This window comes from Falco peregrinus, chromosome 4, assembly GCF_023634155.1.
Source record: "Falco peregrinus isolate bFalPer1 chromosome 4, bFalPer1.pri, whole genome shotgun sequence".
NCBI lineage: Eukaryota > Metazoa > Chordata > Aves > Falconiformes > Falconidae > Falco > Falco peregrinus.
The window spans coordinates 14,981,830-15,007,120 of NC_073724.1; the positions used below are offsets into that span (position 1 = coordinate 14,981,830).

General features: G+C 39.8%; 1 protein-coding gene across 9 annotated transcripts in view; it reads right to left on the reverse strand.

Moving 5' to 3' along the window:
- NRIP1 (nuclear receptor interacting protein 1) overlaps positions 1 to 25,291 on the reverse strand; it is an 80,556-nt gene that overhangs the window by 48,623 nt on the left and 6,642 nt on the right. For 5 of the 9 annotated variants that reach the window (XR_008746807.1, XM_055801604.1, XM_055801601.1 and 2 more), the window contains exon 2: positions 24,142 to 24,226. The exons of 1 other annotated variant lie outside the window; for it this stretch is intronic. The gene's annotated coding sequence lies outside the window, so the exon portion shown is untranslated. Of the gene's footprint in view, positions 1 to 1,325; positions 4,212 to 17,100; positions 17,599 to 24,141; positions 24,227 to 25,291 lie in introns of those variants that run through there. 3 more of the 9 variants (XR_008746808.1, XR_008746806.1, XR_008746809.1) reach the window with 3 other exon arrangements.

The following is a 25,291-nucleotide window of genomic DNA, read 5'->3' on the forward strand; positions in this document are numbered from 1 at the left end:
GATATGACTGAAAGGCATCCTGAAAAGATGCTACAGCTGCCCCAAGCTGAAACCCGTGTACCCAGCCAGGTCTGATGTCTTTCCCACCTCATCTTCCTTCCCTCTGTTGCACACAGGGAATCATTACACAGTCCAAGGCTGTGAGAATATTTCAGCTTTAATCTGTGCCTGCAAGGTGACATGAGTAGAGATCTCCAGGGCTGTGCTGAGCCTGGGCACTGTCAGAAGTTTGTCCTAAGCTCTCAAAACATTTGATGCTGTTCCTGTAATATTCAAGACCTTACTCAAGAGTAGACCTGTTTGAATATACCTTGGACGAGATGCAGAGGATATGCAGGAGCGTAGACAGCGCTTAGGGACACTGTTGGGCCAAGTAGTATAAACGAAGGCCAAAAAAAAAAAATATTTAAAAGAAAAGACGAGGATTCAGAAAAATCCGACAAAAAACACGAAGAAAGCACAACATCCCAAATAAAATAAGCAATAACAAAATTAAAAGCAAGGAGATTAAAAACTAAAAAGGTAAATCAGATTTAATCCCAATACTTTTAGTCACCATGTTGCAACACAACTGTTGCATCATTGCCTGCATTTCAATCAGCATGCGGACACCCAAATAGCTGTATTTTAATCCACATCAGTCCATCAGTCTGGTTTTGCTACTCAGCTCTAGATTACATCCTTGTCTTTCCCAGGATTGAGAGACTTTATTTGGGCTTGGTCACACAGCATGGCTCATCACTCCAGGCATGTTCTGGGCCAACAAAGGCACCTTCCCTCAGACCCCTCCAACCTCCTCAATAGCATCTTCTTCCAACACTTCCAAGTCAGTGCCTGCATCACTCACAGCCCCAGTACAAGAGCAATTCCTCAATGGATGAAGGTCAGAGTGCGTATATGAGGATGGAGAGAAGACAGGCCAGGGGCAAGGGGGGAAAGCAGGAAAGGGGAAAAAGAAAATTAAGGGAAGAATAATTGGGGGAGAAAGAAGTGGTGCGTTTCCAAATACAGAGTGCCAATTAGAAAAAGAGAACACCGCTTCAAAATACGTTACGTGAAGAATCAGCCTTACTAGTCAATTAGCTATCTTTACTGGGTATGAATCCAGCTGCTAGTATTATTTGAGCTTCCTCCGCCCCCACCCTCCCCCCAATCACAGTTTCATTGTGAAAGAATTTAATTATTATTTTCATTACCAGATGCATACATTATAAAATAAGCCTGCACAGAGACAATGAGTACTTTAAGAAAATAGGTGTAATAATGAGAATGATCTGTTTCTTGGGTTTTGGATTTTTTTTGCAATAAAGACACTCAACAAGGCTACCTTTTAAAACTCCTTTAATACAGTATTTCGTAATAGTCATAATACTAAATTTGTCACCTCTCCTCTTCTTAAGAAAGGATTAGTCCAGTGCCTTCAATTTTAATAAAACTTAAATCAAAACTGGATTTTTTTGACTTTCATATCAAAAATTTCCTGAAAAATTTACATTGAACACATTTCACAATAACAGAATACTGAAGTTCTTCGGGTTTTGGTTTTTTTGTTTGTTTGGGTTTTTTTAACTTCAGTTCCAGAGATATCAATTATACTGCATACCCAAGGAAAGAATACTGCAGCCACCACATAACATGCTGGTATTCCAAATAAAGCGCAGGAAAAAATTTCAATGGAGTTTGCAAATAAAATAAAGATACACATACTTATTTATTTATTTAGGAGTTCTGCAGCATAAACAAAAATCTCAAAGCCCTGAAGTAATAAAAACAGATTTGTATGGATGTGATAGAAACAAGTGAAAGAATCGTGACTTCTGCACATTACTTATAGTCCAAACAACAGATTAAGATTACTGACTTTTGATAATAACAAAACGTAAGTTCTTATGGTTTATGTGGCCCTATTTAATAATACAGCACCACACTCCAGTTTCACCCAGGAACCAGCTTCAATAAATCATTTACTTTCCATGGCCCACCAAACACGTGCTAGGTGATTTACAGGTAAGCACCAAGCCTGTCACCAGAACGTACCCTCTGCTCTCCAGTAATAGTGTCCCTGTGGAGCTCACCATCTGACCACTTGTCACATCTATGCACGCTCACCTGTAAATCAATCACTGCTCGACAGAGGCAATTCAACAGGCTACTACTTCCAGCTCTTTGAAGGTGCTTCCTGCTTCAGAGCTGGGTAAACCACACACGTGCTCACATCTTGCCAGTGATGCTGCAGGATCCAGGAGCCTTGTACAAAATTCCACCATTGGCATCCATGTACGCTGACATAAGAGGATCAAGGAGTCACAACAGGTTTGCTTCTGCTGCCCATAAACAGATGGCACTAGGGCGATGCCTTTGCAACGCTTCAGCATGAATGGTTAGCCCTGTCTGGGCAGATCTCAGGAGGCCCTGGAATGCCACCTTCCATTTCAAAAAGGTGTTGTGTCTTTACTCAACTAGGATGGGGGGAATCTAACACTTAACCATAAGCCATAGTAACAGAGTGCCCTTATCTTTCCATTCTTAGATGGGGACACTAAGCCAGAATTCACTTGATCAAATAAAGATGTTTTACAGTATAGGTGTCTGTATCTGAACAAGTCATGTTAGTCTCCCTTTAGAGCCCGTAAGAACTACTACACTCCTCTACTGAACTCATCCTATAGCACATGTCTAAAGGAGGTCAAATGAATCACACCCTAAAAGCGTTTGTGTCTATACCCTGCCTGCTAAGAGTTCTACAGGGTTCCTATATCTCTTTGCTGAATATATACAGGCTCTTCCCCCCCACTTTCAAAAGGTAGACATCAATACCTCAGATGAGATAGATCCCATGCTATGTCTGTCCTAGCACCATCTTCATCCTCCATCCATGTAAGTTCATACCAATCATGTAAGTTCAAGAGTTTCCCACTCAGCAAAGTGGATGCCTGCTAGTGGGTAACACCAGTGCTCCACATCACTGCTTTTAGTTACAAACACCAGTTAGCATGTTTACTTCAACATACTCAGCTCAGCAGCTTCCACTTACTCCTTCAGTACTTTTCCCCTCAGATGTCACAAGAATTGCCTCACTCCAGGTAGTAACTTTTCTCATTAGCATAGAAACTTCCTCTCTTCGCTACCAGTCTTCAAAAAACACTTACCAAAAGATCCTTCCCTTCAGGTGTGACCCATATATTTTCTTCTAGTTTATTTCCTTTAAGTTTTCATTTCTTAAGCCTTTTTTCTTTTGTTCTGCACTTAAAGAAAAAAAAAAGCATGACCCAAAATCCGCTGAAACCAGGGACTCTTCAGTTGACTTTGAATCAAGCCACCTGATCAGGTTTATCATGTTACCTCTTATTTTTCCTTACAGAGTCCCTATTTTTATTAGATAGTAAAGTACTAAAATTATGAATATTCTTAAGTTCCCTAATTCTACTTCTGTTTTATCCCTAACCTTTTCCAGAAACAAGCAACTTTTTTTCCTTTTTTCTAGCCTCTTTAATTTCTCTCCTTTCGTCTCTTAAACTGTGGTCCCAAAGCTCTCCAGAAGCCAGACTGACTGGAAAAGTGCTAAAACATGTTCAGGAAAGGGAGGTGGTTAGACTTTCTCTACCCTGCCCAAAGCAGACATGCAAGCTGTAGGACCAGGCAGTCTCTCACCTAAGCAAGAAGAGGCATGATGTAGCTGTACCGTTAGAAATGGGTCCCATCTCCCTGAACTAAAGTTTTGGGGTTTAGATCAAATTTATCCCCCCTCTTCCTCCTTCGTATCCTTCTACAGCCACAGTTGTCTTGGTTAGCTGTTGGGCATTTGCCAGTAAGCGTTCAGACATCTCACAGTAGCTGCTAGAGCACAGAGTTTTTCCAGGCCAAAGCTATGACTGTATTTATATTCCGACAGTTCGCTCCAGCTTCAGTGGGCAGTTGTCACGTAGCACTCCAGACAAAAGCCTTCCTTCTCAAAGTTCGTTTTGCTCCTGAACATCTTTCTTCACGGAACCGACCAACCTCATGACAAATGGCATGGCTAGGAAAAAAGCATCAAACACCTTTTGGAGGGTTAGAGCAAGCCCTATCACAGTCTATTCAGCTGTGACGCTTGGGGAGGGTACTTTAAGCTTGAAGAACTTGGTGATGGGTTTAATGGTTTGACAGATCTCCTTTCCAGCAAGAAGGAAGCCTTCTGTGTCTGGCAGTGAACTGCAGAGTCTTCCACAAAGCTGAAAGAAAACAGCACTTACCTAAATTTAACTTGCTGTACTTTCAAACTGGTCTGTGTGAGGAAACGTCTTTTGCTTTCATTTCATGCAAAATGTTCAATTAAATTCTCTCAGGGAAAAAGCCCTTTTATGTATAAAGGCATGTATGCTGTTTTTTCTCTGAAACACACTTCACTTGCCTTCCCATACGGCTCAAATGGAAAATCTTAGTGTAGTGATTATAAACCCACATTAACCTGTCTTTCTTCAGGGGCGAAGGAGAACAGAAGCACCAAACAATTCCTCATCTCCACAGGCAAAGAAATGGGATACGCCTGGCACTAAGCCCACTCAGCAAGCCAGCCCCACCAGACCAGGTTGGGAGCGCATTCCACAGTCAAAAGTCCTTCTCAAAGAACTTCCTGCCAATGGCTACTTGACATTAAAACCCAGGATGATCTAGGTCAAGTATCCCCGTTGACATTAATTGCTATGTTGGATCAAAAAAAGGAGGCAACCTCTCAGCCAGAGCTCAAGTCACATTAGACTGAAAAGCAATCAAGGCAGAAACCTTGAATCGTACCCAGAAGCCAAAAGGAAGCCAACACAGCTGTTGAAGAACTGCCCAAGCATGTTCTTACCACCCATGCCCTCTCTGCGTAGGGAGCTGCCTACTTCTCAAACTGCAGCTTCACAGCACCGACCAAGCGCAGCCTCAAGAGCCGGCTAGCCTGCAGCCTCGCGGGGAGGTCGCAACGGCAGCGACTGCCTGCGTGACACGGAACCCCCCTAGGTACGCTCTTCTGCGTCCTGGTGCAGAAGGCTGGGAGGCTGCTCCCTATACATCACCTCAGAAAAACCAGCAAATTACAACACGCTTATATAAAGGGACAGATGAAACACTTCGGTTACTAGCAAACTCATGCCACCTGCCTTTAGTGCTTTACCTGTTTCCTGCCGCTTTTATGTCTACATACTCTGAAGGCAAAGCATGTGCAATGTCCAACAGGAAAGGAAAGAGGATCTGGAAAACTGAGTTGTTTTCTTATTGGCGAGAGCACAAGACTGGGGTGATTCTCAGTTATCCAGAGAAGCCAACAAGTGCTGTACACCACCATGTGTGAAAGTGTTGGCTGAAAACAGAATTTAAAATTTAAAAAAAAACAAACCAAAAACAAAAAAAAAACCCAACCCACACCACCACCACAAAAAACACCCACCAAAAAAACAAGAAACAGACTACCAAACAAGAAAAACACTCCCAAAGAAAAGGATGGCACTTTTGAATTTTCTGTTTACAAAAGACAAAATTAAAAAAAAATTCTGTTGGACTACCATATGAAATGAAAGTGACTGAACAGTGATTTTTTTTTTTTTGAAGGCAAAGTAGGTAACGGTGCTGAGGAAGAATCTGGAGACAGCGAAAGTGGTAGCAAGATGGATCAGCACTCCAGGAAGAGTCACAAAGAAACATCTAGGAGTTTTTGGGAGGGGATGGACAGACACACACCACACAGTAACAAAGTAGTCAAAGCTATCACTGTTGATGAGGCAAAGACCAGACTAAAGGATTTCAAAACCTCAAATATTCACCTGATACCAACAACCTCCCACAATTTATTTTTTTTAGGGGAAGATGATTGATTAGGATCAGTAGTAATTTTGAGAATGCACCTTACTAATGCAAACGAGAGAGAGAGAGCATTCAAATACACATCTTCAGTCCTGGAGTTACCATCATGGCCGATGCAAAGGTCAGATTCTGGAACCACTGCTCATGTTGAAGGGTATCTCCTTCTACATATTTTTCCAATTATTTACAAAGTATTTCTTACAGTAGATGAAGAAAATGTTAAGGTACATAGAGTTCATGTAAAGAAGAGGCAACTCCACAAGCGCTTGCAATCCATGTATTTCCAAAGCTACAGCTGAAACTGAAAACAACCAGTGGCTCACCTTACTTATCCACAGAACTTAAATAACATGGCCTTTTATACAACTGACATAAAAGGAACAGATTAATTTTTAAAGAGTAAAAGATGAAAATATATAGTTGTACTCCATAACTCGTAGCAGGTTTCCAAATTGTAATCAATATTTTCCTTTGCATTTAAGCACTGCTGAATCTTAATGCTTTTTAAATGTCCAAGTGCCAGAAAAAATAATTTTATTATAGATAGCTATATTAGAGTCTGACTGTACTTTTTTAAGTTCCTTGCAAACCAAATATAAGTTAAGTGCCCATTCGTACTGTTATAAAACTTCTTTACAGTGCTGCAATAGAATAGCTCAAGCAACAGACCCTAAGCTGGTATTTAGCATACAAACTGATAGCTATGTAGACCCAAACACAGCTGGAAAACCAAAAGTCTATAGCAATTCCAACAATATTTGTATTATTTTATTCAAAAATTTAGTAATACAGGTGTCCAAATAGACTTTCAAAGCAGGAACAGTATTTGGAAGAAGTAATTTATCAGTCAACTGTTTGGCAATTAACAGCATATGCAGTACTCTGGACCACTGACAGCTTGGTTTGCCCAATGAGAACACAAAAAGACTTTCCCCCAAAAAAACACAAGCTCTTTAGCCCATAAAGATACCTAACACTTTGTCCAAATGTTCTGAATAACAATCCTGGACCAAATGCAAAATTGTGTCAAGGATCTTCTAAAAAGCTAGCCAGTGCCTTAAAAAAAAAAAAAAAACAAAAAAAACCCAAAAAACAAACCCAAAAAAAAACCAAACAAAAAAAATAACCAGAAACACCGAAAACCAACGCTGTGCAAACCGAAAAAAACCCCAAACCAAACCCCACAAAAACACGACCCCCTCATCCATCCAAAAAAGCCCAAACAAAACTCTAAAAAAGAATGCCTTAATTTTGTTTTTCTGTTCTATACAGTGCATACTGTTGCAGACCCAGGTAAGGCATAAAACGTTCAAATACAGCAACAGCCAAAACTAACCCTGAAAGTATTTGTAGTAAGTAGTACATGGTATTTCTCAACATAGGCCAAGAGGAATCAATCACCACAATCTGCCTGTATCAGTGGGAGAAACCCGGATGAATCCCCCAGGGCTTATGAACTAGAGCACATCTTTCCCTTACCCATCAAGACATTAAGAAAAGGTTTTTCTTTGACACCAGACTTTGGCTCTTCACTGAGAGGGTGGTCAGCCACTGGAACTGGCTCTCCAGGGAAGCGGTCCCAGCAGCGAGCCTGTCACAAGGAGCATCTGGACAACACTGTTAGTCATACAGTTTAGTTTTAGGTAGTTCTGTGAGGAGCAGAGTTGGACTGAATGAGCTTTATTTGTCCCTTCCAGCTCAAGATATTCTATGATTTTACATCCACATTTGCAGTCAACAGTGTTGATAACCTATTAATGTTCTTCAAGAGGCTTTTTTTAATTTGGAAATAAGCAATTGTGCCTTTTCTGCTCTTTCATTCGTACAAGGACATCAATACTTTGTGATAGGTCTCCTACAGCCTCCCGAGCAAAGCTCTGGAACACTGCATATCGAACAGGTAGCACGTACACAAATTCCTAGCGCAGACAACAGCTGCACGGATAAAAGATTGATGGCAGGAACCAAGAATACCACCCAGCAAGTCCAATTCCTGTCTTAAAGGAAAAAAGCCCGCAGAACTGCAGATCTTTGCAGTGTTCTTTGCTCAGTCCCGTTCCATGTTGCTGCCAGCTACACTCCAACCGTCTATAGGGGAACAGGCCAAGGTTTCACTCTGCTTTTGCACAGCCTGGAACTGCCCGTCTGCATCAAGCAGAGAACCCTGACACCAGGACTGTCCAGGGGTCCTTCAGATGGCTAAAAAGGAGAAAGGCGGAAAGGGGCTCTTCAATGTGATGCTGAAACCGCAGCTACGCAACCCCACATCTACGTCCCTTTGCGACACACCTCTCTGGACGCGCCCATTCCTGCTCACAGATTTATCAGTTCAGTGCAATGGCACCCTAGAGCCCTCGACCCTCATCTCTCTCCCCTACTGCTGCTAGTGACAATTCTACAGCGTACACATACACAAAACAGGAGGAGAGCATTTAAGGGATATTCATCTCATTTTGATTCAGAAGAGTTACAATGAGTTGTTAATAAAACGTTAGGGTATTAAAAAACAAAATGCTTGTTTTTCAGCAGCAGAGAAGCTGGTCTTTCAAAGCTCTTTTCAATGAACGTGCCATCAGCATTTCTAGACAAATGTAAGAAGTACAGAATTAATTCCTATATAGAACACTTTATTAACTGAAAAACAGACACTGCTTGCTTTTGCCCCACCTCCCCAAGAATATTACTTTAGTTAAAACAGTGTATGTTTTCTAAGCTATTAAATAAATTTTAATACTTTAACACTAATATTAGAAAAAAAGTTACCATCTTTTAAAGACAAAACCTATAAAGTGGTAAACTAAAAAGTGTATTTCCATTTTGTTTACTCGCTAAGAACGTTTTTCCTTGTTTCCAAGTCAGGAATGTCTCATGAACCCGAGCTTACGGAATTAGATGTTTCTTATCTAAATTATACTAACGTTTTCATGGATGGCTACTAGTTCTGCCTGCAGAGTACTTCTGGATTACAGACTGACTTGTTAGTTGGAATTGGAATTTCAGAAGTTTGTTCCACTTTATCCTGTAAACAAACGTCTAAGTAACTTAAGGCCTGGCCTCTTCACCTGCTGTTACAAAACTTACATGAAATGAGTGGTCTTCATAAATCCAATTTTATTTTTTTTGGTAATTTTTGTGGTGTTTGCTCTTGTTGTTTAGACTATCCAATGCATTCAAAAGTTACTGTGGTAGTATGTGCCATTTCATATAATACCAGGCTGGAACAGTCACTTACTAACCATAGTACAGAGCTACATGTTGTAATGAAAAAACGTTAACACATATGAGTCAGACTTCTCATTTAATAAAATTTCCTTTAGCAAAACTAGAAGTTAACACCTCATAAGCCTGACTCAAAAACACCTGTACTTGAATTTATCTCTTTTTTTTCTTTACTTTGGAGAAGTGTTAAAAATAAATAAAATTGGAAAATAAGGACAAAATAAAGGTGAGGGTGGGGAACAACATGACAAAAAAACAGAACGCTTCCAACACTGATAGTCTCTTGGAAGGAAAAGTCTCTTTTGTCTTGTTCAGAGATTCACCTAATATATGTAATTCACATTTTATTTATCTATCTCTTGCTGCTGTTCTTCATTGTTTGCCTATAGGCTCAGGTGAGCCCACTGGGGGTGGGGTGGGGCGGGGCGGGGGAGGTGGGGCAAGCAATAAAAGAAAAAAAATAAAAGAAATCATCACTTCCAGTACCCCACTTTCCTTTACTTTCACTTGTGCCCTGGTGCAAGCCTTTCCCTACATATCCTCCCCCTGCCCCAACTCTTTGATTAGTGACAGCACTCTTATTTCCTGATCGCACAGTAAGCTGGCTCAGGTAACGAAGACAGCTCAGACATTTGTATTCGTAACAGGACAAATAGGTGCACCTCCTTAAAATGCCCCCACCAGGGTAATACTGCTGTCTATGCCTGTTCCAGTGAAGTGGCAGGACTGATGGGCCAGGGGTAGGACTTCCCTGCTCAGTGAAACTGAGCTGTAACATCCATCTGAGCACTTGGTCTTTACAGATAAGGATTCGCTGGCACTTCCATAGCTAATTAAGTGAATATGCCCAAGCTTTCCATCACATACACAACATCATCCTTCTGTGCAAGCAAAATCTCACATTATTTGACACAGGTTTAAAATGAAAATTGATTAGCAGAGGCTAGACAACCCCCACTGATAACAATGTTGAATCCCAGCTGCATTAGCCACATAGGTAACAGAGTATTTGCCTCTGCATTACAAGGTCAAGCAAGAGGAGTACTTCAATTCCTCAGACTAAAGCACTGGGCAGGTTCCTGTTGCCTTCTAATCTCCAAGTTTAGCAAAAGAACAGAAAAAAAGAGAAAAAAAAAAAATCAGGATACTTACTCTATTTGTTTCTGAATGAAGACTATGTCTGGTGAGAGGGTTATCTGTTGTCTTACCTGGTCTTAGTTTTGTCCTCAACTGAGTGCACTGCCATCAAGATGCTGCCGTTCTTGCTAGTTTTATGCAAGTGTCTTTTCTTATATTCTATTATATTCTACTGTTAAATAATGCTTCCATGCAACTACAACCAGGTGTTCTGTCAGCACTAGACCAAACATCCAGCCGGGAATGCTGGCATAAGCCTACAGGGCTCTGGATGGAGTATACTTTTGCCACAGATGCCACTTCTGGATGCTCAGTCCCATGTAAGTCCCTACATTTTAGTCCCACACCTTAAAATTTTAGCAGTCCCATTCTTACTCTGTTTCAGTGCCTGCACGTGTTTTTATGCTCCAAAACACAGTGGAGTGCTACTTCCACCTACAATTTCTATGTTCCTGTATTACAAAACAATCATTAGCATACGAAACAAAAAGCACAGACTGGGGCAGGGCGGGGGAAAAAAAAAAAAAAGACACTTTTTCCTTCGATATGTATAATCTACACATTCCAGCAAAAGGAAACTACAATAACCAAACCACCAACTTGCAGGAGAACTTACAGTTTCACCCATTTTCATGCTGAGCTCCCCTGGGAAGTGGGGCACAGTATGGTTACGGGACTGACTCTCCTCCTTGGAAAAGGCACATTTACCGCAATACAGATATTAACAGGAACAACTAAAATAAATGTTAGTTAGCATATTAAAACAAGTGTTTGGTCAAAAATTCAGCCTTTACCTCTAAATATAGAGCTCACTTTCCGCTGGCAGTAGGGCTATTTACCCTGAATTTGGGTGTGTTCCACTTCAGTCTGATGCTCTTACACTCAGTCTCAAAGCTTACAAGAGCAAGAAGCAATGAAAGCAGAGACAGGTTTCCCTCGTAACAGTAATAAATATTTTTAAGAATCATGAATATGCAATGTGATGTGTTGCAAGAGATGCCTACAGCTACCCCTTTAAAAAGCCTCTTTTAGGACCAAAACCTTTTACTTTCTCTTTTGCACAGGTGTATGTTCACACGGCCTAATCTATTTTTAGAATGTCCTTCCTAGATTAATTTTTAAACTTGAGCCTGGACACTTTTTACCCTCTCTCTGCCCAGACATCCCTGTTGAGCCTGTCTGTTCCACCACCAGAGGCAGCAAGGACATGGAAGTCAGCCCACCACAGTTTTGCATCCCACCCTTTCCCCACTAAGAGCTGAAAAAACAGAACGGGAAGGAGTCACCCAGGAACAAGGCACAGCACTTACAGGCCAAGACCCATAACCTCCTACAGCATGCATGCTGTATGTGTATGTACCTTCTGTTACAGCAGGTGCCAAAGCCATGTAATTAAACGCTGCAAGGCTTAAAAGAAGAAAAACAGCACTGTTCCCAAACTTCTACAGAAAAAAACCAAAAATATATACAAATAAGCAAACCTGCCTTCATTCATAAAGTAGCCAGTATCTCTGTAACAGAATAAACCCACCACAGCCTTTATAGTATAAATACCTAACTAAACCTTCTGCCAGTTTTTTATTAGCTAGATAAAATTCAACTTCTATAGCTTTAGCTACCCTTGATACAGCCCACAAATGTGCCAATTCTAACCAAAGCTGTTTATATAGTTCTGTTTAGAAGGGTCTCTATATAGCACACATGTCTTTTTAAAGGAAAGAAAGACTTCAGCCAGCCAGTGGCGACACTGGGAAGTATTTAAGGAGTAAGTTGCTTTAGACTAGGCCAGCTCTTCACATTCCACTTGCAAACAGAAAAAAAAAAACCCACAACCCACCACCACCAAACCTGTAATCGTGATTAAAGGGTGGGTGTGTGGGGATTTAGCGAGCTACTTTACATCAGCAGTATCTGTGGACCAAAACTTAAGAGGCCACTGATGGACATTAAAGCCTTTCCCCAGAGCTGGGAGATAGAGCATGGAACCATTTCTTCCTTTTGCTGCCTAGAACTACTACATATAAATTTTTGTTCGACATCACATTTTGCTCCTTTTCCACTTGTGAGAATTCATGCCCTAGACTCGCTGCCAGGCTCAGAGCAGTTCCCACACAATATAAAACATATTTTATAAAAACATGCTTTAAAGCTATTAAGGCAATGATCATATCAACAAAGTACCAAGAACGGGGGAGTGTGGGTGTTGTGTCCATGCAGAACAGACTCTGCAAGTCCTACGTAATGATGTCAGTGCATATAGCAAGCTGGAACACCCTATTTTTTACCTTCTCCACTACACCAGAGTTAAACAACTTTCTCCCAGCGGTGCTCTCAGATGCACAGAGCGGCACACTTTCCCACTGGTTTCTAGCAGTCTGTAGTCTCAGGAATCAGAGCAAACCCCATGTTCAGAAGGGCACTGACAGGATTCATAAGCTACAGTGCTCCTGCCTGCTCCTCTTCTTCCCCCCGAATCAGCCTCCAGGTGCCCCTGAAGCCTTGCACACACTCCCACTGATAGTGTGCTTCATGCAGCAAGTTGCCCTCTGCTATCGCTCTTCCCCTCCACATGGTTGCTCTTCCCTCTACACTGTTTAAACAAGAAGTAAAATTAAAGGATACTCAACCTAGCCCAAAGGGATTATTCAAGTTTTCCATCATCTGCACATCCTTAAGTAACAGATTTTTTTCATTAAGACTTACCCCTCTCACCCACAGAGACAGAGAATCAAACAAGTCACACAGAATTTAAGCTGCCAAATTGTGGCAATATCCTCAATTCAACTAGTGGTATTTCCAGTCACACAAGTAATAATGTCTTCCAATTTCCAAGTATTTAGGACTAGTAAGTCTTTACATCTCTATTGTATTCTTACGTGTATCACCTTACCAGGCTTTTCCAGAAACTAAGGATGCTATCTTTAAAAAAAAAAAACAAAAAACAACCAAACAAAAAACCAACAAACACACAAAAACAAAAACCAAACCTCTAAAGAATGCCCACTGCTAGACCAAACTCATTCATTCTCCAGCGTATCCATCCACACTCTCCTTTTGCACTCAGATAAAAATACTGGGCTCTGCCTTTGGACTAGGACAGCTTAGGTATCTTCTCCTCTATAGGCCAAAATTCTCTTCATAGATTTGCTTCTCACCAGTTAGTTCCATGAGCATGCCCACAGACAATGCCATTGAATGCAATGATTGCCATGGAATATATTAAAACATATATTACCAAATTTATCTCACACATGGAGGGCAGGGGGCATGGGTATTATCACTCAGGCACAGAAATACTGATTTTATTACTTGTTTTTTAGTAAAAAAATGCTTTCCAGTATACTTGGAGCCTCCAAGACAAAAATATTTAAATAGAAGATGTCAATTTTAAACCATGGTCCTCAACTAACTTCAAAAATGTAGCTGACGTTAGTTCAGACTTATATCACTTACACATGTAGTCCCAAGGCATGGCAAACAGTACTTGTAAACTGAGAGGAAGCTATGCCCACAGAGTATCAAAATATTCAGTGCTGGTCAAATCCATGGGCTCCTGGTTGTACAATGGTCACCAAACAACTCAAACATAAACAACTTATGCATTTCCAGAAGGAAATGTTTTATGCACACATTACACATGAACAATATTCAAAAACTATTTAAATAGCACACTCAAGGTAATGAAAGAGAGCTAATAAAAGCATACAGAAGATAATATACCTTCTCCTTCTCCTCTGTGATCTCATTTTAATAATCACCAGTTATTTCCACATATCTTAAGCGACTCACTTGTAAATAACAAATACAGAAATAATGCTGGAACACACCATTAGTCACTAGTGCACGTATGAGGGAGTGAAAAACTCGGAAAAGTGAGTTTATGAATTATGTTTATATTTACACTTTTTTTTTTTTAGTTAGTCTACTGATTAAATCAAGAGAAAATCATAGGGATATTTGCCCTTATCTTAATTAGCAAGACTGTTTATGCAGGCTGAAAAGTAAGCATGTGTTTGTTTCTCCATCTCATTTTTATTTAATATAGCTGAAGAGCATTGCATTATTTGTACTCTTCAATGAGAAGCCTCTAAGCATCATTTTTGCAGAAATGGTTTTTAGAAGTGACACATTTAGAAATTTCACATTTGATCCATGTGAGTGAGACCTGTACTACCCAGGAGTAAGGCCCTCGGTCATCTGAAAGATACGAAAGCACATCAAATAATCACAGCCTACCCTCCCCAGGACTTCTATCACTACTCCTTTTTTTTTTTCCTTTTTTTTTTTTTTTTTTTTTTTAGTTTCTACAAGTGCATTTCATCACTATAATTTCAATTATGTCATAAGGTGGCCCTCTGCCCTAATTCTTCCACACAAGAATGTATGAGGTCTTTTGATAGAGGTCTAAAATACATAATCTAAATTAGGATTTAAAAAAAAAAAAAAAAAAACAACCAACCAGAAAAACCCACAACCCCCAAACCCCCAACACCCAACAAGCCACCCCCACATTACGTGTTTAATCCCCAGGACAGCATGACATGTGTTCAGGAACTGAAAAATGGACACCTCCATTAGATCCGTCCCAGTTTTAAGAGTATCTGATGTTCCCAGTATCACCAGCTCCAATATACCCGCTGTCACACACCTTTCCAATAGTCTTTCTCCTACATACAGTTTTGATACTGAAGCACAGTAACTGCAATATTCAGGAGGATTTCAGTATACTATATTACTTTTCTGAATTATTTAAACAATCATTGCTATTTCTACAGTCCAGGGCATCTTGTCAGTGTTCTCTGAATCCTGCAGATGATCTCCACGTGACATGTGCAAGTTTAAATAGAGTAGGTTTTCCACAGAAATAAGCTGTATGATACACATGGAACAGATGCATTTCCAAGCAACTTTCTTTACTCAGCAAGGAAGGGCAGCAGGTGAGGAGACAACGCACCCTGACTTACGCCATCCCGCTACAGGGAAGGGACTTTCTGCAGAGGAACGGAGCAGGTCACGAGAGACAGTAGCACCACCACGGACAAACCTGACAAAGTCCACCTGCCACAGCACCAAGCAATAAGCTAACAAGAATTAGACGAGATAGCAGATCTACATGTGTTTATAGCCCATGACTCAACTTTCCCTCCTGTACAGTGACCTTTAAGGAGGACAGGAAAAGGAGACGAGCATGTTTATATGTTAAATTCATACAATCTCTTATCCAAAAGAGTAACTGATCTCTGAAGACTCCAAATGTACTTAAGTAGCAGAACAGCAATGGCCTACATTATCCCCAAAAGGCTGCAAGAGTGGAAATTTGATTGTTTCCTGTGCTCCTGGTATCTTGTGAAGCATGTGCAGTTTTCCTCAAAAAATAACAACAAAGTCAGAAGGTAAGAGACACAGAAATAGCGTGATCATCAGGACAAATATTTTAAGACTTGCTTTATTGCTGAAGTTCAGTTTTGCAGAAACAAAACACAACTGGTATTTGCATAGATGAGGCTCTGAAGACCAGAGCTAGAGGAACCGTAGAGCACTGTAACCCAAAATACCCAGCATTACCCCAAAAGTTGTGTCCAAATACTGTTCATCTCTCCTACTGCGCATTAGAATACTTTGAAAACAAAACCAAAGCAGGATAATGCAAAAGTCAAATTGCCTGGAAAGCCTGAAGGACACACTGAACAGACCCTTTTCCCATTTAGGGGATTCATACTAGAAAATGACTAATGATAATATTTGAGGTCCAAAAGATAAAGTTTGGGAAAATGGCCTTTTATGCATTTCAGATCAAAAACCAGTTTGGCTATATTCGTGCTGAGATAGCCATAGGCATATGAAAAACTAGCTTTAACAAAAAAAAAAAACAACCACACTTGTGAGCAAGCACTCAAGACCGCTCTGTTGAAGAGCTGTATCCAAAAGGAACGATCAAACTTTCATGTTTGGTGCTGCACTCCAAAGACAAGCCAGAGTTCAGTAAACAGTATATGCGGTTCTGCACAACCTTGTTATCTTTTCATCTTGACAGTTAAACCAACGTGGAGGAGTGCAAAGAGGTTACAAAATGCTATCAGCACGGTTTATTAAATGTTCCTTTTGCATTTGTTTTGAAATGGGATAAAACTTAAGGTAGCAGAGAATTAAACACCAGTAAGTTGAGAGGATCAGGACTGATTCTTGAGATATCATCTTGACCTCCAGCAGCAAGAGGAAATTTTTCTTCAAGAAATTTTGCACTTTTATGGGGCCACTGTTGAGCAGTCTGAAGCAGACTTGCTCTTAGTATGTTAGCAAAGAAAAAGTAAATGGCAGAAGTGCATAGATTCTTCCCTTTTTTCCCATAATTACAGCCTGAAGTAACAGATAAAGAACACTGTTCAGCTCGTTTTGCCTTTCCACCCCATAACCATACACAACATCTCCATTATCAGGGAGTGAATTTCACAGACTTCAACATAGCATCTTGGAGTTCAGATGAAATTATTGGCTTTACTGAAGTCAACAGCACCATTTCTTCCAATTTCAAAGGTGAAAGATTTCACACTTAGCTGTGGCATTCCTCCTCCCCACCACTTTTAGATCATTACATTCTAGTTTTGAAGTTTAGCTTCTTACATTCCTTCTCATATCTCATCCATGAGAGATTTTGTTTATCTCTCATCTAGAAGCACCTTTAGATTACTTCAAGTAATGCTTGTTATGAATTCAAGGAAAAAAAAAAAAAAAAAAAAATCAAGCTATTGCCCTAGCTGCACATTTAGGAAGCAGAGACTAGAACCTGAAGCCTTCAGTTCTTCCAAAAATGGGAGGGAATGATGCTCTTGGGCAGGGGTCCTCAAACTACGCCCCGCGGGCTGGATACAGCCCCCCAGGGTCCTCAATCCAGCCGCCGGTGTTTACAGAAACCCCCCCCACCCCCCCCGCCGCCAGGGGCTGGGGGGGAAACCAAGCAGCCGCAGATGACTGCCTGCCACTTCACCCGCGCGCCGGCCCCCTGGTTAAAAAGTTTGAGGACCCCTGCTCTTGGGTATCTCCACAAGCTAGAAATATTCAGATAAGGCTATTCATTCAATTACTCAGCCTTTAAAGGATATTCTCATTGTTGCTTAATTTAGCACATAAAATTATAGTAAGCAGAAAGAAGTTAGCTACCTCGAACAGTGAGGAGCCCATCCATGTACCACTTGTTACATGAAGAAAAATGGCAGAAGCAAGTACTCTGCAAACCAACGCCAACACAGCCAGCAGCTCTTGTTGCCCAAATGATTCCAGAAAGTGCTGTGCATTAGGAGTTGTTTCCAATTTTCACATAGCTTTGTTCTTCCCCACCAAACTCAGCCCAGTACAAGACTGGCAGAATTGGACACCATCACCCACCGGGGATGTCTGCTTCTCCGGCTGGGAGCTGCATTTCTAGAAAAATGGCCACAAGCAGGAGATGAAAAAGGTGTAAGAAATAAGTTGGTTGGTTTGCTTTCATTTTTTGCATGATGCTTCTCATGTACTCACCTTTTTGATGACTACAAAATCTCCAGAGTGAACGGAAAAAAACCCAACACTCAGGCAAGCAATTTTTTCCATAAGTAACTATATTCCAACAAAGCTGAGGGCTACAGACTAGAAAATGGTAGGCTTGGCCCTGTTCTTTCTACTGCCTGAGAAATGAAGGCAGAAGCCAGTAGCTTGATGCTCTTCCCTGTTTCAGGCTGCTTTTTCACCTTATTTCGGCAGCAGTGGGCATAAAGACAAAAGAAACACCAAAGAACAAAGCATGAATCCCATTCTGGCAAAAAGAGGGAGAGAGAACAAAAGACTTAAGTGGAAGTGGATGGACTACTTATAGCAATTACTGTTAATTATTTCTGCACTTCCTTCCTTAATGTAGCTCCTTTCCTTCACAAAGGCCTACAAATAGTTCTGAGAGGTTCCCTTCCTAGAAAGGAGAGAAAGGAAAACTGTAATAAGACTATGCAATGAAGATACAGTTTCCCAATAATGCAAGCTACAGGAAACACATGGAGGTCAAATAAAACTATTATTTGCCTTTTCAAACACTATTTTCTTCAGCTGCTAAATAAAAACATTATGAAGCCATTTTACACAGTAAAATTTAACCTTATATTAACCTTCCATATTAAGTAAACAAACCTTTCTAGCCAATAAGCATCTCTGTGAACTCTCCAAGATGATAAGCAATACCTTAATTACATTCATTTACATGACTTTGAAATTGTTCCAGACCAAAGTCAACAACTACAAGGTCAGAGAGTATGGAAATCTAAAATAAGGAGAAATCCATAGTCCGCCCGTTCACAGAAGCATGATGAGGCATCCTTTCTACCCAGTTTACAAAGGGTCAGGTACACCAGCCCACTGCTCACCTTTTCATCATTTACATGGAACACCGAAGACCAACTGCATCCTTTCTTTTTCTGAAGGCTACTCAAAGTTGAAAACATTGGACACTTTAGAATGGGTTTTAATGCCTAATGGCCAATCAAGCTGTATGAATATCCTATGCAAACATTTTATATTCTGACTGAAAGGCACAATACAAAAGGAGAGATACGTTTTAAAAATGCAGCCGATAACACTGACAACTACAGAATATTTGGTACAGCGCTGTTACATTCAGTAATACTGAACTGCAGAGTTTTGCTGAGATTTATCCAATGAGGAAAGTGGAACAGTAGAAGAGAAACCACCATACTGACTCTACAGCGCTGTACTTCATGAATTGCGCAGACTAGGAGAGAAGCCCAAGCCTAATAAAAAAGTCACTGCCCAGACTTCCACTGTCATCAACAAGACTAGACTATATCCTTAAGATAAGAGGAGAAAACATCCTGCGTTTAGTCCCAAGTACAATCTTCATCATGCTACCTGAAAACCTTCATTATGCCATTGTCTGTGCCATGCTCGGAGCAGGAAATGCTAGTTACGCTCAAGCAGCAATTACAAAGATGTTGACAATGACTGTTGCAAGAGGCTTCATTAAGTACGTTCTGCCCTGAAACAGCAGAAAAGCAGACGCAGTGTCCATCCCATTCCCAAGATATTAGATAATGGCTCAGGTATGATCAATAGTAATCAAATTAGCCAAAATAAAGCATGCATGCACACTGCACTAATGGATCGTTTCAGGATTATATTTTGTGTATTATAACCACAAAAATATTACAGATATGCATATACAAAAATCTAAAGTACAGCTTTTGGACTTAGGCAATCCCACATCAACGCACTACAGCTGACAACATTTTCTTAGTATTAAACTAGATAAATCTCCCCGCACCCTCACTTTACTAGCCAAGCACTTTTTCCACAACTCTCAAGCCAACAGCCTCCTGCAATTTAAGTATGATTTAGTGCAACAGAAGCAATGAGTATTATAAAATTTATGCTTGTTCACCTTCTCTCCCCACAGAGAAGGGCAAGATGTTTTTTCATGTAAATATGTATTAGATCCAAATCATTTAAATAGATATTATTCCATAGAGAACATGATGCTGCATATGCCCATTTCAGCTCCATGTTACTAAATAAACTGCAAGATAATGATGTTGCCTTGCTCATCCTAAAGGACACCGAAAATATTTCTAAGCATTTCAAACAGAAGTAAAAGGAAGAGACTTTCACAAGAACAAAAGAAAAAACTAAGGTGGCTCTTACAGAGCTAGATAAGGTGAAGAGAATTTACTCATAAATCACAAATTAGTAAATCTCTTCAGGAACAGGCCACAGCCGTTAGAGCAGAAGTACAGCTAAGGTACATGGAACAGACTTTATAGTATGAATATCAATTCATTACTATCTTCAGTTTTTATTTTTATTTTCTTTTAAACAGAGCAAGGAAAAGATAATCATGTTTGCAAGGAGAAAAACCAAGAAATTTTAGACATACGTAATTTAAAAAGTTAAGGTAGGAATGTTAAATGCAAGGCGCCGAATGTTAATTTCATGCCATTTTATTTCTCAGTTATATTTAGCTACAAGTGTCACTGCTTGAATGGAGGAGAGAGGGAACACAGGGAAAACTTAATGTCTTTCAAAAATGAGAGCTTTAAGCGTTACTTTTAAGTGAGCACATATCTCACTGCTTTTCAGGAAATACAAAAGGAAGTAATCTGTATGTTACCACAAAGTACATTTATAGTTAACAATTTAACTCAAAATCATGTATGTATTTAAAAAGCAAGGAAGACCATCATTGGTCTTGAAGCTATCACATATCATTTGGGCCACAGTCAGTTATCTTACAATACAGTCTGACCTCTACTTGATTTTAAAATAGGATAATCACCTTCAACTATGTATGAACCTTGAACATTATCAAAAACAGTTTTATTGCATCAACGATTTATTAATAGTCTTATATTAATAGTAATGTAGCTTTGACTTTACAAAGTCATAAAGATGACGAGAAACACAGTCAAGACTTAATTGTGCTACCTATTTTATTTTAGACTTATAAGGCAACCTCATGATACAATCAGAAAAACTATCCAGAGAGTAACAGCTACCAAGGAAAAAACCAACAAAACGCATAGGTATCATCTCAGTTCAGCAGCGGAGTGGGAACAACGCAGAGAGCGTAATGAAGTCAAGATAAATACGGAAACCTTTGAAATACTGACATTCTCCTTTAGCCAACCATGCCCCAAACTGGAAAACTGCTCGTGCCAAGGCAGGTAACCTCTAGACAAGCACATGAACAGCAACTGCTGTAAAGAAGAGGCAAGAGCCTTACACAGGAGCACATTAAGCTAGATTCCCTTTCCAAGCAAAGCACTGCAAAATGACCAAAGCCTACAGGCTCAAGTTCAAAACAAACCTGATGAAGGAGGAAGTGCTCCTCCCAGACCTTTCTGGTTCAAAACACTTGCCGCAGCAGCCCTGCCACGTTCTTCATGTTGCACGGTCACTTTTATAGCTGTTAGCCCCATTACAACACAGCTGACAGTTTAAACAAAGAGCAACTAAGAAAGTACAATATTCTGTAACTGGCATTTACAGCATCGGCCTTGGACTTCTAATCTGTACAAGACGGGCACACAAATCAATCTATCAGCTCATAAAGGTATGCTTTTTAACCTCCAAAACAGATGGGATTGGCCAGAAATGTCTGGCATGTCAAACTGCTAATCACTGCTGCCCTTTGCACAAAATAACCCACTTAAGTTGAGGCATGGTTGCACTGTAACAGACATTAGTCTGTGGGAAACCCATTTAACTGTCACATACTCCCGCCACTCCTGCTCTCCCTTAATTAAGCCTAATGCCTTATGCTTTGACCTTTTGTTCTAGCCTATTAACCCTATCTAGTACAAGTTCAAATATGTTAAACTTAAGTTTGCTGTAAAATATTAAATGCCAAGCTACAGAAAGAATGAGGGACATTTCTCTACACTGCAATCTCTTTACCAAGCTTCTTAGGCTAACAAAATGGAAGCACTAAGTTGGTCCCCAAAGACAAAATACATCCAAAAGCCAAGCAGTTTCACAGGGAAAAAAAAAAAAAAAAAAAGAAAAAGTGGGGTTTCTTCCACTTGCATAGCCTACTTTTCCCTCTTCAGAGGAGGAAAGAAGGGATGGGGAAGGGGGGAGAAGGGAGTGAAACTTCAGTTTGCAACTTCATATCCTCAGGCTTTCAGGTTTTTATCCAACAAGAAAAGCACATATTATCAGCCAAGATCATACAACAGTCATTTGCTGTTCTCTCAAACCTATCATTAAAAATAAGGCATAATTGGTTTACAGTGTCCAATTCCTCCTCAATTAAAGGCTGCCTCAGCCAACCTGGCTCACGCTGAGTCACAACCTTGTTCTTTGACAAGACAATCGCAGCTGAGAATTAAAAACTAATAGTAAGTGTATCTTCTCATGAGTTGCATCTTTTGAAGTTTCTCAGACCTGAACAGTGAAGAGAGCATAATTTATCAATTTTATCTTACTGCTACAGACTTTTCCCTTGATGGAAGCTCAACTTGGCATGACTGCCTTCCCCTCTTGTGTCTCTTACTTTACGAAGGTTACACAGTATGATCAAGATCAACAGTTATTTGCAAAGCAGTACTCTTTTAGATAAAGACCATCTTAATGGTCCAGAAGTGCGACTTAAAACAAGAAATCTAATTCCAGTGACAAAACCAAACCTCTGATCAAGACAGAACTCTACTGCACTTCACCCTAAAGCTATTCACAGTGGTATGCAAAGCAAATGTGTATACCAACACAGGTATTTACAATTAGTTCTTACAACCAATAAACAAATCTGTTCCCTCCCCGACAAAAAAAATCAAGACATAGCACGTAACTGCTCTATAATGTTGGTTAGCAATGGAAAAACCTATGCAAACTGTGTCAGGGTTGCCAACCACGTATACACAAACAAATTTTCTCAAATCTTTAGCTTAACCACCTAACTGACCAGCTCAATGTCTGGTGTAAGACCCTTATTTACAGTTTACACTTCCGCAACTCTAAGTAGAACTGCTTTTAAACAGAGGTGACAATCTTAAAACAAAGCTTTGAATCACTTTATTTTTGAAGATGTGAAGGACTTAAAAAACCCTGACTGCCACAAAAGCAAATGCCTATGAAGTTCAGTTAAGGCTGTATAAGTGACCATCTGCTGCTGAGCACAATTCTCAAGTTTTAAATAGCTGATTAATTAATAATGTTTTAATTCCAAAGTGTATATCTTACTGATTCTGAGACCAGCAAGTAATACAATTAATCTTCCTGTAAATACAATTGCTCAGACAACTAAGCAGCACTACAGCAATGCCATCTTTTTCTGAGGACTCAAATAGGAAACATTAGGAGGGACCCGAGGAATGAATCCCTCATCTTGATTTCCCTTTGCTTCCAAAACACTGATTGGATAAATGCAAAGCTCCTCAATTTAAAAAGTGCATGTATTTCCTAATGATTTTACTTTGCCATATTCTACTGTACCAGAGATGCTCAAACAGCAGTACACAGACTAATGCTGCAGCCACATGCCGTCAAGCAACACATGGATTAATAAAAAAAAAGAAAAATACATCCTTGCATCTGCAATCTGTGTCATTAGAACTAATATGTGAGAAGTTTTGCAGGCTGGGATTTGGTATGACTGCTTACAGCTTCTGGACCTTCCCTACTAATGCTCAAACGTTGCCACTGGAGGCAATGCAAATGAGTCCTAAGAGAGACCAGAAACAAAACAACAACTGCTTGTCAACCATTACACGCCCAAATTGTATTCTTTATGCTCATCAGCATTCTCAAGTTCTTAGGCATGCATCTAGGCCCACCGAGTACAGTGGGGCTACTCAAGTGAATGAAATTACTCACAAAGCAAAGTGCATATACATAAGCAATCACTGGACAACACTCAGGGAATTATTCCCCAGTATCAAAGAAAAATAGGATTTAGGAAATGGGAACCAAGGGAGCAGATCCAAACAAAATGACAGCGGTGCTAAATGTCTACAAGCCATTGTAATGTAATATCTAGTAATGATTTCACTGTGACAGTCCCTTGCCACAGAAGCTCAATTTGGATCTATTTAAAAAAAAAAAAAAAAAAAAAAGAGAAATGGTAACAGTAAGTTTTATTTAATCTTCTCTTTCACTCTGAAATTACATGTAAATCAAGTTCTTCTCTATTTAGCAGCCACCTCCCAAACAAGTAGGCTAAATCTTCATGACTTACCAGTGAATTCCATACAAAAAGTTCAAAAACGCTACTGAAATAATTATTTCTCTTTAATCAGCATACACTAAATAAATAATTAAAGAAAAGTCTTACAGCAAAATAGAGGGATTAACTTGAAAATTTATCACTTAAAACATATTACAATCCTAGAAGACTTACACATAGCAGACAGTTGTCTGACAGATTTGGCAATATGAAGAAGAAACCCCAAACCAAACAGACAAGGTAAATAACCCCAACAAATTATTTACCTTGAAAGTGGTCCCATCAGGAAAGCTCTTCCTTCAGGAGTCCAAGGATGCATTAATTTTCTTCCTCAACAATTCCATGTTTGATCTGAAAAGAACAGCAGAAATCGCCCTATGAAAGTCCACGTACCAATTTTTCCTATCCATTGTCTCTCTACCTACTCTCTTAATTGCTGTTGTAAAGCAAGACTTTGTTTTAGCTAGCAAGATCTGCAAACAACATTTTTATTTCAGATGAAAGATCTAACTCTCAACTTCAGAAATCAAAAGCTTCTGAACAGAACCATCAGTAAAACAAGCAGAAAGCAAATTGTGTTGTCTAGACTTGTACTAAGTGGACAGTATTTCTGCAAGAACAAAATCCATGTTCAACTGATTCAAAGCCATAGTCTTCTTTTGCTTCCTATCATTCAAAAAACAGCTGTCATACAAAAGCCTTCCTTCCTATTCAGAAATTACTGATACTTCGACTTAATGAATGTCAAAATCTTATTTTGTAAAGAGCCCCTATTAATTTAAATATATAAACACACAAGTAAGAGAGCATAGTATAACTGGTGAATGTAATGCTGAACACCACAAAATTAGTTAGAAAAAACTAAACCAGTAGAAATTATAATATTTGCTCTTAAGATATTTAGGGATTAAATAGTATATAATACTATAGTTAGAGTACGTTACCCACCACAAGCATCACCATAAAAATTCTACTCAGCACTTCTCTGTTATTCCTAAATCAACTTTTGCTAAAAGATGCAAACTTACAGCTAGCCTAGATCACCATGAATTGTATTATTTCAGCCTTGTTCTTGTGACTAGCGTCATTATTAAAGATTATATTAAATTTTCTGTCAGTCAGTTACCACCCAAGCAGCAAGTTTATCACGCATAAAGAGTCAAACATAACAATAAAATACTAAAAAACAAACAAACAAAACACACACTCACAACACAGACTTTCTCCCCTGTCTGGCTGAACTTTCCCCTCCCCTTACCTGGCAGAGGAAGAGCTCCTTTCTTTTCCACACCTTTAAGCTTCTGTTCTCACAAAACCCACGACATACAAAAGCTTTTTAAACACAGAATTTCTCTAGCAGAGAGGACCCCAAAGAGAGTATGCAAAGGGGAGAGGGGCAGTGGGGGCTCTCAGCAG